Source organism: Pipistrellus kuhlii, unplaced genomic scaffold (genome assembly GCF_014108245.1).
Source record: "Pipistrellus kuhlii isolate mPipKuh1 unplaced genomic scaffold, mPipKuh1.p scaffold_m20_p_1, whole genome shotgun sequence".
NCBI lineage: Eukaryota > Metazoa > Chordata > Mammalia > Chiroptera > Vespertilionidae > Pipistrellus > Pipistrellus kuhlii.
Window position 1 is genome coordinate 39390949 of NW_023425404.1, and position 18225 is coordinate 39409173.

Here is an 18225-nt window from a genome sequence, read left to right on the forward strand (position 1 = left end):
AGAGAAGCTCTTCTGACCAAATCTGAAGGCTTTCCCAACTTAGCCTCTACTCCTCAGAACAGAGGAGCAATTTCTCAGCCTCTTCTATGTGGAAAACTACATTGGGGCGTCATGCCTTCTTTTTTATCATCATATCGCTGGTCCGAGCTTCTTCAATAGATGTTTGTGGAATCGATACAACGACGCATGTTTGGACTGGACTTAGCAGGACCCTGAAAAGCTCTAGTAGAGTGACCTTGCCTCATTGTAGGAACAGAAGGGCAGGGGACATCTGTGGGTCAGTGGGCTTCCTTGTTGAGGGCATGGCTTGTTAGAAAGGGAGCATCTGGCAGGCTCTGTGACCAGGGACAGAGCCTCTCCTGGTTTGCTCAAACCTGCTGAGCCAGCTCTTGCTAAGTCCCTAAGTGAGGAGAAGATGAGTCCCTGGGGCTACTCAGAATTGCCTCTCCTCGATATTGTGGTTGTTGTTTTATTGTTGCTGTTGTTGTGATGGTCTCAGAGCTGTATGAACCAGCTGAACATTATTCGGTACATGATCTCTTGGGGAGTCTGTGGAAAATGCAGGTTCCTAGGCTTTTCCACTAAAATCTTGATTTAGCAAGTCTGGGGAAGGACTTGAGGGAACTGCTCATAGAAGATTCTGGTGCAGCTGGTCGGAGGCTCCCACTTGGGAGAAACTGATCCCTAAGTTTTCAAAGGCAGGTGAGCTCTCATGTACCTTCATGGGAAAGGTCTAGTGTTCTTTCCAACGGTGCAAAATAAGAGCCCAAGAAGCTTGTGTTGCTGAAGTCAATTGTTTCGCTTTGATGCCTGACCTTGACCTTTCATGTGATTCAGGAAGTTGGACATTTACTTGGTTTCCAGGCAGGTGTGAGAATCACTGCCTCCGAAGCAGGAAGGAGATGGTGAACTGGAAAGGAGTTCCTTCCATTCAGTGGCCTCTCTGTGCTGTCCCTGTAGATCAAAGGGATGCTAATGTGGGGGAATGTGCATATTTTCCAGACTCTAGCTCCCTGGGTGGGTGCTTTCTTTTAAGACATGAAATAACATGAAAAGAGGAAACCCATGGCTTTGTACTGCCTCCTGTGGTGGAACATTCCAGAGATGTAAAGTCTCATACTGCGTCCTCCCACCGTGTGACTGTGATGTGAGATAAAAGGAGGTGCTGGCCCTTCCTGGAAAAACCTGTGATACAGAAGGTGATGCAGGCCCCTCGGGCCCTGCTCCCCACCAAGGCCTCTGTACCTCAGGATGTCCCATGGGCTAAACGGTGCCATCCAGAGCAGGCCGGTTGATGCTTTGGGAAGCCAGAGGCTTTGGTTTTCTGTCACAACAAAAGTGCTGAGTGGTGTAGAAGCTCTGTGAATAACATAACCATCACAGTCACCCTGAGGCTGACGTCTGTGGAACAAGCCTCAGACTCACTGCGGCTGAGTTAACAAGCTTGACTCTGCTCTGCCGGGCTGCTCGAAGCAAGACTCAGAGGCTCTGTGCAGAGTGTGTGTGGTGTGTGAGTACGGTATGTGTGTGTGGTATATGTGTGTGTGATATGTGTGTTGTGTGTGTATATGGTATGTGAGTATGCTATGTGTGTGATATATATGTGGTGTATGGTGTGTGTGTGTGATATGTGTGTTTGTGTATATGGTATGTGATACAGAAGGTGATGCAGGCCCCTCAGGCCCTGCTCCCCACCAAGGCTTCTGTACCTCAGGATGTCCCATGGGCTAAACAGTGCCATCCAGAGCAGGCCGGTTGATGCAGTATGTGTGTGTGCTATGTGTGTGGTGTGTGGTATGTGTATATGGTGTGTGAGTGTTCTATGTGTGTGGTGTGTGGTATGTGTATATGGTATGTGTGTGTGCTGTGTGTGTGATATGTGTGTAGTGTCTGGTGTGTTGTTAGAGAGAAGAATCCTGCCCTGGGTCCTGGGATTTGAGAGCCCCCAGAACTCAGTGATGGCTCATTCCTGAAGGACAAATCCCTATTTAACCAGAATGTTGTCCAAAACGTGCCATCCTCATTCCCAGCAGGATTTCCCACTCCCTACGGTAGCCCTGCCTTCACAGGTGGGATTGTGGGCTGTGCAGTTTCTCTTCTCTCAGAGTCCCAGGAGGGTGCACTGTGGTCTCATTCCTATCCCAGGCCAAACAAAACTCAAGATCCTTTGTACTTGTCACTGCTGCCCAAATAACCCCCCGTCTTTGTGGAGAACAGAAGGTAGGAGGGGGCAGTGTTGGAACTTCTAGCTGTTAGCACACCCACCATTTGTCCCATGAAGCGCCAATACCGACACCAAGACCAGTATGGACATCACTGTAGTGTGGACACTAACATGAACACCACTATGGACACAACGTGAACGAGTGGTATTTGCTCTCTATCGCTAAAGCTGAAGGGGCTTCACACCCCAACAACCCTTAGGCTGTGGGTTCAACTTCTGCCAGCGCTTCATTCCTTGTCTGTGTCAGGGCCAATGCCTGCTTATCTTTCTCACCGAGAGATGTAGAGGAGTCAAGAGATGATGGACATGGGCAGATAGGAAAGTAACTAGGAAAGTGCCTCAGGAAATGATCGCTCTTACTCTTACGGCGATATTTTCCATCCAGCAGGGGCTTCCCTTCAGGGGGCTTGTGCTCACCCTCCCCACTTCTGGACAGGAGTGCAGGTGAGCCGCCACGTGCTTCTGAGGGGGCCGAGACTCACAAACCGGGAACTGAGCTATGGCTAGTGTCCTGGGAATTTCCTGAGTCCTCTTCTAAGCACAGGAGATGTGGGGACCTCAGAGCAGAGAGTAGAAAGGATCTTTAGGGAACAGTGATGAGATGGAACCCAGAGGAAAGCAGGGCTGGAGGGGATGCTGCCCAGTAACTGGTGACCGTCAGTGAGAGGCATCAGGTGAGATTTGCTCCTGAAGAGGCAGATGCCTTAGGTATTGCTGAAGGCAGAAGGTGGTCCTTGCAGGTAGGCAGGGGAAGGGTGTGAGTGGACCTCAGGGGAGCCACCTTGGTCCACCATGGTCCTTGCAGCACCTTGTCAGCCTGGCACAGGGACCATCTGTCCATGTGGGGGCACCAGTGAGGATGGAAATTTGGGGGTGAGTGGGGAAGGACACCTTAATCTTGCTCTCCAGGGGCTGTTACATGACTAACTGGCAAGGGTGAGGGGAGATATATTGGAGAGGGTGGTCCAGTCATTTCTCTCTTTCCCTGGAGCATCTCTGAATGAAGGTGTAGCCTCCTTGGGTTGGCCTCCAGATGTGCCTAAATAACCCCCCAGGTAAGGCTGCCCTTATTTTGCCAGTGGGCTCTTAAAGGAGTAGTATATTTTCTTCAACAGGCGTTGTATAAAAAACAATTCTGCAGTTTCCTTTATAGGCTTATAAAGTGGAATTGCTTCTTTGCAAATCTGTGCCAGAATATCCTCTGAGGTTCATCTGTCTAGGAGCCTGGCTGAATCTCCCCCCATTGTGTTAGAATCCGCTCCCAAGGATCCTTCATAGACGAGGGTGGGAAAGGTAATTCCTGGGGGCTCAGAGGTCTGTGCTTATGGGGCAGAGCCTGGTGTCAACTTATAAACCCCGAAGAAATGTTCCCAGCTGTCCTTTTACCAGAGTCCTCTCTTGACTTTCAAAAACCCAGAGTACACACAAAAAAATGTCCTTATCTAGGAAATCCTGCCTTTCCAGTAATGTAACAAAGACAGAAAGAGAGCTGTTCGGTCACATGGACTTAAGGCATGTCTTTTAAAAATTAACAAAGAGTAAATCAATGCAATACCATCCCTTTTGCCCCAGCTCTCATTGAAATCAAACTTTGTTCAGAGAAGAAAGACCATGAAAGCTCTCATTTAGAATTTTGAAAACATAATAAATGTACATATTTCAAAGACAATTCCCTCCCTTTAAATGCTTTCATATTGATTATCTTTTTGTCTCCTTATGATCACGTCTGGCTCTGTTTTACAGTTGAGGAAAGAAGGGAGAGAAGTTTAAATAGGTTGTCCAGGTTCAATGGTTGCTCAGTGGGGAAAGCAAAGGTCAAATTCATGACTTATGACTCCAGAGCCATCCCACTGTCCTGCCTTCAATCAATTATTGTTCATCTTTCTCCCAAACATGTTGCCCTTTGCTCTTTGATAACAGGATCTTAGTCAACACCATCCACATCCCTCGAGGGTCTAAAATAACCACCTGTAAGCAGAAGGTGTAGAAAATGTCTCCATAATTGAATGCAATAGCCTGAGAATTGGTCGGAACCACCAATGCTTGGCCTAAGTTTGAGTGCACTGTGTTCACTGCAGTACAGTAGTCCCTCCCATCTATGGTTTCACCTTCCGTGGTGTCAGTTAAGTCCAAAAATATTAAATGAAAAATTCCAGAAATAAACAATTCATCAGTTTTAAATTGCATGCTGTTCTGAGTAGTGGGATGAAGTTTCTCACCATCCTGCTCCCTCTCTCCGGGATTATGACCACCCCTTTGTCTAGCATACCCATGCAGTATGAAGTCCTTGCCCATTAGCCACTTAGCAACTGTCTGGATTACAGATCAACTGCCTCAGTATCTCAGTGCTCCTGTTCAAGTAACCCTTACTTTACTTCATAATGGTCCCAAATCTCAATAGTAGTGATGCTGGCAATTTGGATATGCCAAAGAGAAGCCTTAAACTGCTTCCTTTAATGGAAAAGGTGAGTATAGTACAATAAGCTATTTTGAGAGCCAGACCATTTATATATATAAAAGCCAAGTGACCAGAACGCTGGAACAACCAATTGCTATGACATGCACTGCGGCTAGCCAACCAACCCCATGGGGGATAGCAGTACCTCCCTCTGGCTGGCCACTGCTGGATGCAGGGGGAGGGCAGGACTGGCTGGCCAACCTGCCCCTGTCCAGCCCCACCTGACTGGCCCCCATAGGGGAGAGGGGGTGCTAGCCAGACCTCACCTTTGCATGAATTTGTGCACCAGGCCTTTAATATTTATATAACTTTTATTACAGAATATTATTATAATTGTCTTATTTTATTATTTGTTATTGTTAATCTCTTACTGTTTCTAATTTATAAATTAGACTTTAGCATAAGCAGGTATGTATAAGTATGTAATAGGGGGTTCAGAACTATCTGTGATTTCAGGCATTTACTGGTGGTCTTGAGACAGAGCCTCCATGGATGAGGAGATTGCTCTGTTTCTCTTCTGATGTAAGACATTGGTTTGCAAATGACTCCTCAAAAACAAACTGAGATATATAACTAGAGCCTTTCAGTTATTTTCCTTTGAACTCAGTCCCACTCTTGAGAATGTGTTTAGGAAATAATCTGAAACACTAACATATTTCTCCATGGAAGACACATTAAAGCATTATTTATGATAGAAACTGGAAATGATCCACGTATCTAACACTTCTGAAGGGATTATGTGAAATGACTTATCCACTTGATAAACTATTAGGCAGCCATGCAAATGATGTTTGTTAAGGCTTTTAACAACCTGGGGAAATGCTCAGAATATGATATTCTATGACAAAATAAGAATTCAAAATTATATGAAATCTGATATAAGATGATCCTAATAATGAAAACTGGGCATGGAAAAATTACAAGGGAAAATGAAAAATTTCAAATGGATGTCTCTAAGTGGAGAGATTTTAAGTGACGGTTACTGCTACAGACTGAATGTTTGTGTTGTTCTGCTCCCCTCCTGCCTCCAATTCATATGTTAGAACCTGATCCTCACTGTGTTGGTGTTTGGGTGAGGCCTTGGGAGGAGCCTAGGCCATGAAGCCCTGATACTGGGGTTAGTGCCCACATAAAGGGACCCTGGAGGCCCCCTTGTCTCTCTGGCCATGTCAGCATACAGAGAAGAGCCAGCTGTCTGGGAAGCAGGAAGCAGGCCCCCACCAGACACCGAATCACTGGTGCCTTGACCTTGGACTTCACTGACAGAACTGTGAGGATACATTTCTGTTGCTTATACATCCATTTTGTGGTATTATTAGCTGGCTAAGACACTTACTTTCTTTCTTATAGGTTTCTGTATAGATGGATTTTTAAAACCAAAACTAAAAAACCCTTCAAAAATCAACACATGAAGTATTATCTCTAAAAGTGATGCAAGTCACATAAAACAAGCCCAAATGACATGTATCCCAAAATTAATTGCCAATTATTATGAAAAGGACAGGAGAAACAAGAAGAAAAATGGGCAAAAGTATATGAATAGACAACTCACGGAAGAGGAAACCACCTGGCTATTAAACACCTGCAAGCATCCTCAGCCTCACTAGCTGGGGAAATGCCAATTAAAAGGACAAAGTGAGGACCGGTTTTCACTTACTGGACAAAAGCTGAAAGCAGTTCTGGTGAATTTCCTACTTCCTCCAACTTTCTTTTTCAAAAATGATAAACAACATAATTACTAGTGTGTGTGTGTGTGTGTGTGTGTGTGTGTGTGTGTGTGTGTATTGCTTATCTGTGGGAGGTATCAAATGTGGAAATCAGTCCTCTAGAATCAAAAGAACTTTATGTTATTTATTCTGTAGGTGACAAACTCTGAAGGAATATTGCGTGTGACTTTCTGGGTTCTCTGGGAAGCCAACCTGAGACAGAGACCGTCACCTGGGAAGCTCAGGAGGAAGGCCCTTGGGAAGGGAGCAGGGTCCGGCAGAACGCTGATGGAGTCTGCAGGGAAGCTGCCCTCACAGCCCTGCGGGCAGTTCTAAAGATGGATGACCCTTCAGAACCGTCCTGAGTGGAGGCAAGAGAGCAGGAATGCTCTGTATTAGTCAGGAATGGGACGAGGCCTTGGGGGAGTGACTCTCCTTTCAGCCCAGGCTGTTCATGAGAGAGGGCTGTCCTCTGAGCCACTCCCAGCAGCTGAGGGAAGAGGTCCTGCATTCCTGCAGAAGGACCTGGCGGGTGTATCACAGTGTCCACCACAAAATGTGTACTTGAATTGTTCTTTAAAAAAAAAGTTTATTTAAAAAAAATAAGTTTTATGTTCACAGCAAAATTGGCAGGGAGGTATAGAAATTTCCCATATACCCCTGGACTCCACACATGCATAGCCTTCCCCACTATCAACGTCCCCGTGAGAGTGGTACATTTGTTACAGTTGACAGGCCCCTACACTGACACGTCATAATCACCCAGAGTCTACAGCCTGACTTAGGGTTCACTCTCGGTACTACTTGCTCTATGGGTTTGGATAAAAGTGCTAGTACAATGACATGGGAATGAGGATGAGGGCTGAGGTCAAGAGGTAACCCATTCTCTTATTTTCCCATGAATGCATATTCTTCAGAAAACAGCTATAAAAAGTCACAACAAAAAGATGTAGGAAGCCTGATATTTTCATATTTTTGCATTTGGGCAGGTAGATTTACCTAATTTTGGAAAGTAATTTGGTAAATTTATTTTTAAAAGAATGCATCCCAATTTCCAAGCAATGCCATTAAAAAAATATTTTCTTCAGAAATAAAAGATCCACTTGTAAGAATACATTTACAAATATGTTTAATGTAATGATATGTATAGTGGCCCAAACAAAAATCAACAAACAAAAAAAATCAGAAATTAATTTGAATATTCATTACATTGGAAATAGTAGAATAAAGTATGCCATTCACACTAGACAATTATTTAAAACTAGAGGCCCAGCGTGCAAAATTGCACGAGATCCAGAGTCCCACCAGCGCCCCGAGATCTAGAGCAGAGTCCCACTCGCTGGCACCATGGGACCCATCAATGTACCTCCTGGTGAGACTGGTTGTTGGGTGTTACAGCGTTATGGCCACAGGCCTTTTGTAAGATAGATAATTAGATCTAATGTATTACCTGGAGGAGTGTTCATCATATATTGTTAACTGGAAAATGTAAGCCACAAAGTAATATGTATAGGTGATCATAATTTTGTGTTAATCCTTACCTGAGGATATTTTTCCATTGATTTTAAGACAGTGGAAGGGAAGGAACAAGGGTGGAGCAGAGATAAAAAGAGACAGAGAAGAGAAGAGGAGAGAGAGAGTGAGAAAAGAGAGAAAGAGAGAGAGAAAGAGAGAGAGAGAGAGAGAGAGAGAGAGAGAGAGAGAGAGAGAGAGAAACATTGATGTGAGAGAGACACATTGATTGGTTGCCTCTTGAACACACCTCAACTGGGATAAACTCACAACCTATTAGATGCCCTTGACAGGAAATTGAACCCAGGACCATTTAGTCCGTGGGCCAATGCTCTAACCACTGAGAAACCATCCAGGTATAAATGTAGTTTTAAGGAAACTTAAAATAAACAAACAAACCCATCTTCCATATGTGTTGAAGGAAGGATATATATCTACTTACTTCAGTTGTTACAATGAGCATGAATCATTCTATTGATAACAAATTGTTAAGGAAAATTTATCAATTAAAAAGAAAAAAACCAAACCACCTAGCTCTCTCCACCAACACAAAGGGATGGATCAGCTCAGACTTCGGCCGGGCTTCACTGGTGGTGATTTAGGAGCAGAAGCCGGGACGGACGTGTGATGTTGCCGGCAGCCAAGGCCTGTGATGTCCTCTCTGGTGTGGCTCTGCCTTCTCCTCTTCTTTGATGAGAAAGTTCCCACTGGTTCGAAAAGCCCAGCTCATCTAGATTCGAAAGCTGTCCCTGACTGTAGTTATGCTGTTTTTACACAGGATCAAACACTTTTAGAGGAAAGAAACAGTGCGTGGAGTGATACTTTCCTTTGATGATCTCAGTTGCTTTTGCTTCAGCACCTGCTTCTTTATCCTGAATCATTTAGCAACATTGATCTCATCTGAAAACAACCCAGCCAACCTCTTTTCATCATCCTGGTCCATCATCTCACTTGTGTTTTAGAGCCTCCAACAGACAGAAGGCCTGGGCTTGATTTAAAGGAAGATGGCACAGAGCTAGTCATTGATTCAAATGGGGACTGTCAGCACACAGTATTCTCCCGACCAGGACATGTACAGAATTCTCTGAAGCCCCACCCAGCATTTCTTCAGGAATGTTGGCCTTCTCTTGGCAATGTCCACCAGCATAAGGTTTATCAGAGAGTTTACGAATGTCATCAGGATGTGTAATGATAGGTCTTTCTGGTTCTTTTCCTCAGGAATACGTTGGGTTATCACTGCTTTCTGTGGTCAGCAGTGAGGGCCAGAGCCAGGGAACTCCGCTGTGCAGCCCACAGCAGAGACAGGGAGGGCCCCGTGCCCACCACACTCCTCTGGCTTCATCTCTACCCCGAGGACATAGCTCAGGGAGTGGGAGAAGGAGGCAGCAAGCAGTAGGTTACACTAAGAAAGGAATGTGGGCAGTGGAGGAGGCCTGGATGAGAACATGGGCAAGAGAGGAAGCCACAAGTAAACATCTTAAGAATACAGCCTCGGAGTGAGCAGAAACGCATGAACACGAAGGATCTTGGTGACACACACAGTCGGTGACACACACAGTCGGGGCAGGTCAGGCAGGACCCTCACTTGGTTTGGGGTTTAACTTTGCAGGACACCTCCAAAGGGGGCAGCCCAGGCTGCTCCTGCTGCAGCATTTTGGTTACTAGCAGACAGACAACAATAGTAGCTTTGAGGCACCTGTGGCCCAGCCCTTCCCTCTGGCACTTGTTTGCCTTCCACGCTGCAGGGAGGCTCCCTCCTCACACAATGACCCTGGGGTTGCCCTCAACCCTCCTCATTGCCCTCTATGTTCCTGTTGTTAACCCTCTGCAGAGTACACAGCTTCTAGATCCCCTTCCTTTAAATCTCACTGTCAAGGCTCAGCCCACCTGTTCTGAGCTTTGGCTCCTGGGACCCCAGACTCACCTTGGCATTCAAGTCTATTAAGTGCTTGAAGTTCTACTTTTGGTATCTTCTCACATTAATGAATTCATTTACTCCAAAACCTTCAGGGCACCTACTTTGTGACAGTCCCAGAGGCTGGGGGTACACAGATGACAAAGACATGTTTCCCTGCCCTGGTGTCTCACCGCTGCTTATCACTTAGTAGGTCACAGTCACTAAGATGGATTGGGGAAATCCTCCCGGCTCCAGGGCCAGTGTCTCTGTGTCCTGTCCTTCTGGAAGCTCCAGAAGTCCTCCTGGCATGAGCTGGGCTCTCAGTCTGTGGCCACTCCAATGTGGAGGGCACCTGCTCTCAGATGTTAGCTCAGGAAGCCTCTCCACACTCCCTGAACGCACCCCAGACACCACCTTGTTTTCAGCTGGAGGCAGTCATGCTTCCAACAAATAGAAGGCATCCTTCCAGCCCTGCTCAGGTTCTGTTCAGCCTGCCTTTGTTCTCAGCAGGGAGCCCTCGCCTTGTCTGTGAGGGATGTCTACTTTGCATTTTCTCAGGAAATGTGGAGAGTGGGGTCAGGACCCACCACCTTTTCTATGCAGGACTTTTCCAAGACTATGGTTGGGAATGGGTTGTATACATGAAAAAGAGAGTATGCCCACTCTTCCCCTCCCCCCTGCCGCCCATCCCTGCTCCAAATCGCATCTGACATCAGATTCCCAGAAACAGGCAAGGTGCATGCTCTCAGAGACCTGAGGCATTATGCAGATGCGGCCAACATGGGTCCATTAGAGGAAATCGAAAACAGAATTTGAGCAGAGCCACTTAGGGAAGAATGGAAAGAATAATGAATGCTCCTTTTAATAAAATGACATCAGGGCCCCAGCAAAATGTCCATAGCCTTATTTTTTTTTACATTTTTTTTTTAACATTTTGTATTTTCACCTCACTCTGTATTCCAACCTCCTGATCTTATGTAAACACTTTTATTTATTTTATTTTAATTTTTTTGCTTGTGCTAATAGCTTTGCTGACTGTAGATTTTGAATCTTCAATTATGAAAAGCATTTATTGAGGTTACACTCAAATGATTCTTGGAATGCTCTGGGGTGAACATCCAGGAGGAAAGACAAATAACAGTGTAGCCACCATCCACAGGAAGAATGGGGGTTCCAGCACTGAGGAGAATTCGGGATTCTGAGTTTCTGTGGTTATTATTCTCTTGTAATTGATTATCTGTTTATTCATGGACTCAGTCATTCAGCAAACATATTTTGAATAACTCTTATAGACCACATATAGCAGATGATAGGCCCAGAGATAGGGAACTGTTGAACAAAAATTCTATATTTTCACTATCCTTACATTAAAAATTTTAAAAATCATAGAGATTGATTTTTATGTTGCTTAAATAAAAGCACGATGTGCCAAGTGCTATTCTACATGTTTCATTTAGGCATTCAAGCAGCCCTTTATGTATGCTCTAATATTATCCCCATTTTTCAGATGAGGCTACTGAGACATAGATTCAGAGATTTTCTCAAGGTCACAGAGCAGAGAGTGGTGCATTTAGGATTTAAATCCACTTAGTCTGGCTCCAGGGCTCATTCTATTACCCACTAAGCATCCCTCACATCCATGAAGCATCTACTTCAGGGACAGTTCTCCTGGGGGATCCTTTGGCACAGCCACTGAGGGAGTGGGGGTGGGGAGGTGCTGGGGCTCTAACTCAGAACCCAGGAGCTCCATGTGGGTCGCAGCTGCCAAAAGGAGATGCTCAGGGCTGCGCTCCCTGACTTATGGGGGTTTCTCAAATGCCAGAGTTTGGCTACGGTTTCATGATGAGCTAATTACTCATTAAAACAGTGAGTAGTGTGTGTATGTGTGTGTATGTGTGTGTGTGTGTGTGTGTGAGAGAGAGAGAGAGAGAGAGAGAGAGAGAGAGAGAGAGAGAGAGAGAGAAGAGAGTAATTCACAGGGAAAGATCATGAGGCTGCCCACTGCTTCTTAACCTGACTGCACATGCATCACCTGGAGCAGGGCTTGAGAATGTGCATGTCTAACCAGCTCTCGGGGGATGCCAATGCGAAATCCACCACTTCGAGAAGCAAGGGAATAAAGGACAAAGTCTTCAAAGCCTTAAAAAAAAAAGCAAGCACTAGAACACTTTCTTCCAACTGAATTTTACCTGCAGAGTCAATAAGTGAAACAGATAAAAGAGGTTGAAGTGAGGGAACAGCCAGGACTCTCACCCAAACGCCTCTTCTCCCCTCCAAGGTCACAAACCTGGAAGAAGCAGGAGGCAGCTCTGAAGGAGCCCAGTGATCTCACCCCACTTCCGCCTTGCCCTCGGCTTCGCTGTCTAATACTAGTCACCTGTGGCTACCGAGCACTGGACATGCGGCCGGGGTGACTGAGGAATAGCGCCACTAATTTCATTTCAATTAATCAGATCTAAATGAAAAGCTTTAGCCATATAAAATACTTTTCTGTTAAACACACTATAAGGTTCAATAGGGCATTTCATTGCATCACATAAGCTCTTCCTGTTGTCTACTGGTAAACACTTTGCTAATCTAATCTGTGTCAGGTGATCAATTCCATTTGATTTTTTAAAATGTTTCTGCTATCACTTGCATTGTGTTTATCTGAATATTTTATGCAGTCAATGTAAATTATGCCAATTATAATTAGTAATAATATCATTGTGTAAAAATGGGCTGGACTGTTTTATAACCTGTTAAGCATTACCAAGTTAATTTCAGAAAAGATTGAACCAATTTACAATGCCATCAACATTGTAAATTGGTTCAGGTTATTGGTCTCCCAATTCCAACTTTTAAAGGGATGTAGAATGTTAAGCAATGTGGCGTTGTGCAAGTTACTCAGCTTTCTGAAACTCAAGCTCTCTAAACTGTAAAATGGAAGTGATAATATAAGGGTGAGTATTAAGTAAACAAATGCCAAGTGCTAATTTAAATGTTTCACTGTATTAACTCAGGCATTCAAACGGCCCTTTATGTATGCTCAGGAGGGAAACACATAATATTTGCCTCCTATAAAGTCAGTATTAAATTATGATTCCAGTTTTTAAAATTGGAGTCTTATAGTGCTTCCTTATGTAATAGTAATGGACATAATTGGTGGTCTCTGCTGGCAGTGTAGATTGGGAAGTGAGTTGGCAGAAGGCTACTTTGGGGACTTTTAGGGGCAGAAGAAATTCTATGTAATAAAGAGATAATATGCAAATTGACCCTCATGCAACCACACAAGATGGTCACCCCCATGTGGTCAAAGATGGCCACCACAAGATGGTCGGCAGAAGAGGGCAGTTAGGAATGACTAGGCCAGCAGGGGAGAGCAGTTGGGGGCAATCAGGCCTGCAAGGGAGAAGAGTTGGTGGGGACCAGGCCTGCAGGGAAGTCAGTTGAGGGCCAACAGGCCATCAGGGGAGAGCAGTTAGGGGATACCAGGCTAGCAGCGAAGGGCAGTTGGGGGTGACCGGGATTGCAGGGGAGGAAGGGCAGTTGGGGGGAACCAGGCTGGCAGGGGAGAATCCCTGAGGGATTGGGCCTAAACTGGCAATCAGACATCCCCCAAGGGGTCCCAGATTGGAGAGGATGTAGGCTGGGCTGAGGGACACCAACCCTGCCCATGAATTTCATGCACCTGGCCTCTAGTCAGTCATAATGGGAACTGCTAGAATCAGACATGTTTTGGAGAAGGAAATAACCTCATTTTTTATACATTTGATTCTCTAGCTACAAAGATTTATTTAGAATAATTGTGGGAGCTGAATTCTCAATCCTAGGAATATTTTATTTCAAAATGTATACTTTCTATCTGCTAGCAAACAAACAAAAAAAAGTCCTGAATATAAATCCCTTTGGGCGATGATTTGACAAATTCCACCATGGGATGGGGGTGGGCGGGGATCTATAAACAGTTTAGACTCTAGGAACACTAAGAAAAACAGCTTGTCAGCTGCTCCATATCCAAATATGATTCCTCAGATAGGGGAGTGCCAAGACCTGCCCTGTCCAATATGGTAGCTATTAATCATATGTGGCTATTGAGCGCTTAAAATATGAATTGTCTAAACATGTGCAAAAAAGTATAGAATAGCTCATTGATAATATGTGTGAAGTAAAACATATTATTAAAATTAATTTTATCTTTTTCTTTGTCCATTTTCCAGTGTGGCTACTAGAAAATTTGAACTTACATACGTGGCTCAATCATATTTATATTGGCCAGTACTAGTTCAGACCCCTATACCAGCCTTCAGCATTTCCAGGGGCTTTCTAGAATCACTTAGACACTTTTGACTATGATTGTCAGCTCTGATTAGTTCCTAGCTTGGACTTCACAGCCTGGGAACAAAGCAGCTGCGTGGTCCCCTTAGACAAGGTCCTTGAAAACAGATTGGAATCTACTAAGATAAAGGGCTGTTGCTAGAACTCAGGCCAAACACTCACTTCAGTTAATATCAGTAAAATCCTAGAATTTCCCTATATGTTTCTGTTTAAATGGACCATTAAGGAAGCCAAAAGTCTGACATAATAGCTTAGAGCACATGTGTTAAACACAAGGCCCGGCGGGCCAAATCCGTCCCGCCAGGCCTTGCAATGTGGCCCGCACCGCGCTGTCATCACTGCACTCCGCTGAGTTTCCATCACAATGAGTTTATGACTGTTCAGTAAACCATTCGGCCAGCGATTTAGGCTGGATTTTAGATTTTGGCCCCTTCTCTGATTGAGTTCGACACCCCTAGCTTAGAGGGAAAAATTACTTTTTTTCTTTTGATTTTTCAAAGTCCAAAAAGTTGAAGAAATTATAAAGTAATAATTTATCCTTTTATAAAGAAGTAAGACAAAACTACAATACTTAGATTAGAAATTAGGTCAGTGTGGATGCTCTGGAGAAGATGCCAAGATGAGCTTGAACATGCAAGAGATTTATTGGGAGAAATGTCTATGGAGGAGAAAGGAGGAGGAGGCAGGAGATGGCAGGGAAGGCCTTCAGACCATCTGACACCTGTGAAAAGAAAACCAGAAGGAAGAATTCGGTAGGAAAAGCCAACAGGAGTCCCAAAGCTCAGAGGTTGCCAGCTGGAGGCAGTTTGTGTCAAGCAGGAAGAGCCCACACTGTATCCCCACTACTGTGCTCAGCCTTTGGCCACCACACCACCAGGGAAGTGGGGTCAAGGGCACTAACTAGGGCTGTCAGACAGCTCTGCACGCTGGCAGGTTCCCTTGCAGGGGAGCTGAGTGGTGCATTGCCATGCCATCACAGAAATACTGATATTCGATATTGGATGTTGTGCTGATTTGAAGTTAAATTTACAAGTCCAGGTATTCTTGTATTTTTCTCTATACTACTTGTTTCAGTTAAAAAAAAAAAAAATCCTGACAACTTCCCCTAGATATAGGGCACTTGTGCATGCTGATGTCCTTGGTCAGGACCAAGGTCAAGGCACCAGATTCTATTAGTTTTGGCTCTGCCATGCTCTAGATAAGTCACTTCTCCTAGCCTCACTTCCCCATCTGTAACACTGTTGTGAATTATAATATTTACCTTGTGGGTTGGTTGTGATTATTAAAAAAGATAACATGTGAGGGAAGTCTCCACAAAGGTGAGATTGTTTGATCACGTCATTCATATACCAATGGTCCCACCTACTGGAAACCAGGTTCCGAATGCTAAAGACTTCTAAATGCAGGTAACGTCATGTTGCGTTTTTTCAGCTATTGGCAAAATTTGGCCTGAAAATGTTTTTACTTAGGTACTAGACTTATTGGGTGAACACTCTGTACGTTATATAAATGTCGAATCCATATATCATATACTTAAACTATTATAAGGTTGCATGTCAATTCTAAGTGGGGGGAAAAAAATAAATTTCATCATTGAAAAGTCAGCTGAAACTTATTCTAGTTGATTCCAGTTGCACACTGCTCAGGGATTTCTTGCAATTCTTTCATCTTAGAACACTTCCTCTAGACATTCCTAAGGAGGGATCCGGTCCTCCACTCCCATCTCTGCTCCAGTGTCATCTCCCAGACCTTCTCTCATCCCTTTCCCCACAATAGCAGTTCCATCATCTGTTGTCCCTTATGCTGCTTTGTTTACCTTTGTAGTGCATGTCAGTTTTTGACGTTATGGTAGATTACAAGTTTAACTATTAGCTGTCTTCTCTTCTGGAACATCGCTTCCTAGAGTCAGGAACTTTGTTTCATTCACTATTATATCCTTTGGTATGCTGCCTGGCATATAGTAAGTGATTTTTTTGATTAGATGAAATTCACATATAGTTCCAAAAGGAGTGAAATGGCAAATGAGGAATTTAGAAGGACAATCATTTTTTTAAAAAAAGAATATCCTGGTCTGCTTTAATGGTAAGGGGAAGAGGAAGAAGCTAACTGCAGAGCACAGGTGTCCTCCATCTCTCCTTGGACAAGTTCAACCTCCTTTTCCGTCACATCTTTCTTTATAATCTCTAGCAAGAAGCAAATGAATGGGATTGGTGCTTACCTTCTTTTTATTTATTTATTTATTTATTTATTTATTTATTTATATTCAATTTCTCTGGGGAAGGTGTGCAAGCTTTAAGAAACAAGCAAAACAACAACAACAACAACTCATGGAAATTGGATGGGGAAAGAAAACTGAGCGAGAGTCTTGCCTAGCCCACCAAACAGACACCCCGGTCTTTGGATGATCAAGGATGGCCATGTCTGTCTGCACCCCCATGTTCATCGCAGTATTACTTACAACACTAAAGATATGGAAGCAATCTAAGCATCCACTGATAGATGAATGGATAAAGAAGATGTGATACATATACAATGGAATGAAATCTTGCCATTTGTAACAACATGGATGGACCCAGAGGGAATTATGCTAAGTGAAATAAGTCAGACAGAGAAAGATAAATATCATATGATTTCACTTATATATGGAATCTAAAACACAAAATAAATGAATCAGCAGAACAGAAACAAACTCATAGATACAGAGAACATTTTGATGTTTGCCAGATGGAAGGGGGTTGAAGGATGGGTGAGAAAGAGGAGGGGGTTAATATGCACACATGGCCAGTTATTAAAAACAGTCAGAGGGATATAAAGTACAGCATAGGGAATATAGACAATAATATTATAATAAATATGGAAGGTGTCTGCTGGTTACTAGATTTATCAGGGTGATCACTTCGTAAGCTATATAAACGTCTAATCACCATGTTGTATGCCTGTGAAACTAATATAATATTGTATATAAACTATAATTGAAAAATAAAAAAGTTATATAAAAATAAATGGTATTGTCTGTGTGGCTTGTCCCTAAAGTCATGAGGGAATACTCAGCTATAGTCTAGAGAAGGAAAAACTTGCTCTGTATTAGCCTAAGGGGCAGAAGTGGCATCTCCGAGTGGCTGACACCAGTCAGTACTAGAATGCCATCTGTATTGGCTGGGGTCTATTCAGTAGCAGAGGGACAGTGATGGAGGAAGGGATAATTACTCATCCTGAGAAATGTCTAGGCTGAGGGTGGTATCCATCTGGAATGTTGCGGGGGGCGGGTTCCTGGACTGGGGGTCCTAGGTGCAGAGTAGAGGGGCTCTGTGGCCCCTTTTCATTTACTGATCACAGTTTGAGTCTCCCCTGAGCTAACAAACTGCTTACCCATAGGTCAATAGAAAAAAAAAGAAATGAGATCATTTAGCAGCCAGATGGAATACAATGAATTCTTGTAAAGGCAACTTGCTGTTGGCTAAGCCGACAAACAGTCTATGGGTCACCATCAGTTTGCCCCAAACTTTGATGTAATATTTGCAGCTTGAAAGACTCTTATCAGCTCTAGATCTATATTTTCAACTGCCGGTCTAACTTTTATACCTGGATCTTGCAGGCATCTCAAACTCAGGATGTCCATTTCATCCTCTTCCCCATTCCCTTCCCCCCGCCCCTGGCACTCGCCCTCCACTTTCCCTTTGCTGCCTTCTGGGTTTGGTCCAGTAGCGCCCAGTCCACATTGTGCCCACACCTGTAGGCCACAGTGCTCTTCCTGCTTCCCACCTGGTACTCCTGGCACCCTTGTGCCTGGAGAGCTCAGTGCCATTGGCAGAGTGGGTGTTTCACTATGCAATCCGTCCTCTAGATATTATCAATCTTAGCACTTCTCTGGAGCCAGCCAATACATCACCATCTTGGGGTGGTAACGGTTTTATTTTCCGTATACACACCGAGTCCACAACACCCTCTCAAAGGCGATTCGCTTTGGTAAAAGTCTGCCAGCAGAGCCTCTTTTTCTCTTTCTCTGGCTCCCAGGCCATTGCTCACACGTGGGCCCCAATGAGAACACACCACACTGAGTTTCCAGGCATAGGACCATTAATTGGCAAAGAAGGCAACAGAAAGGATTCTG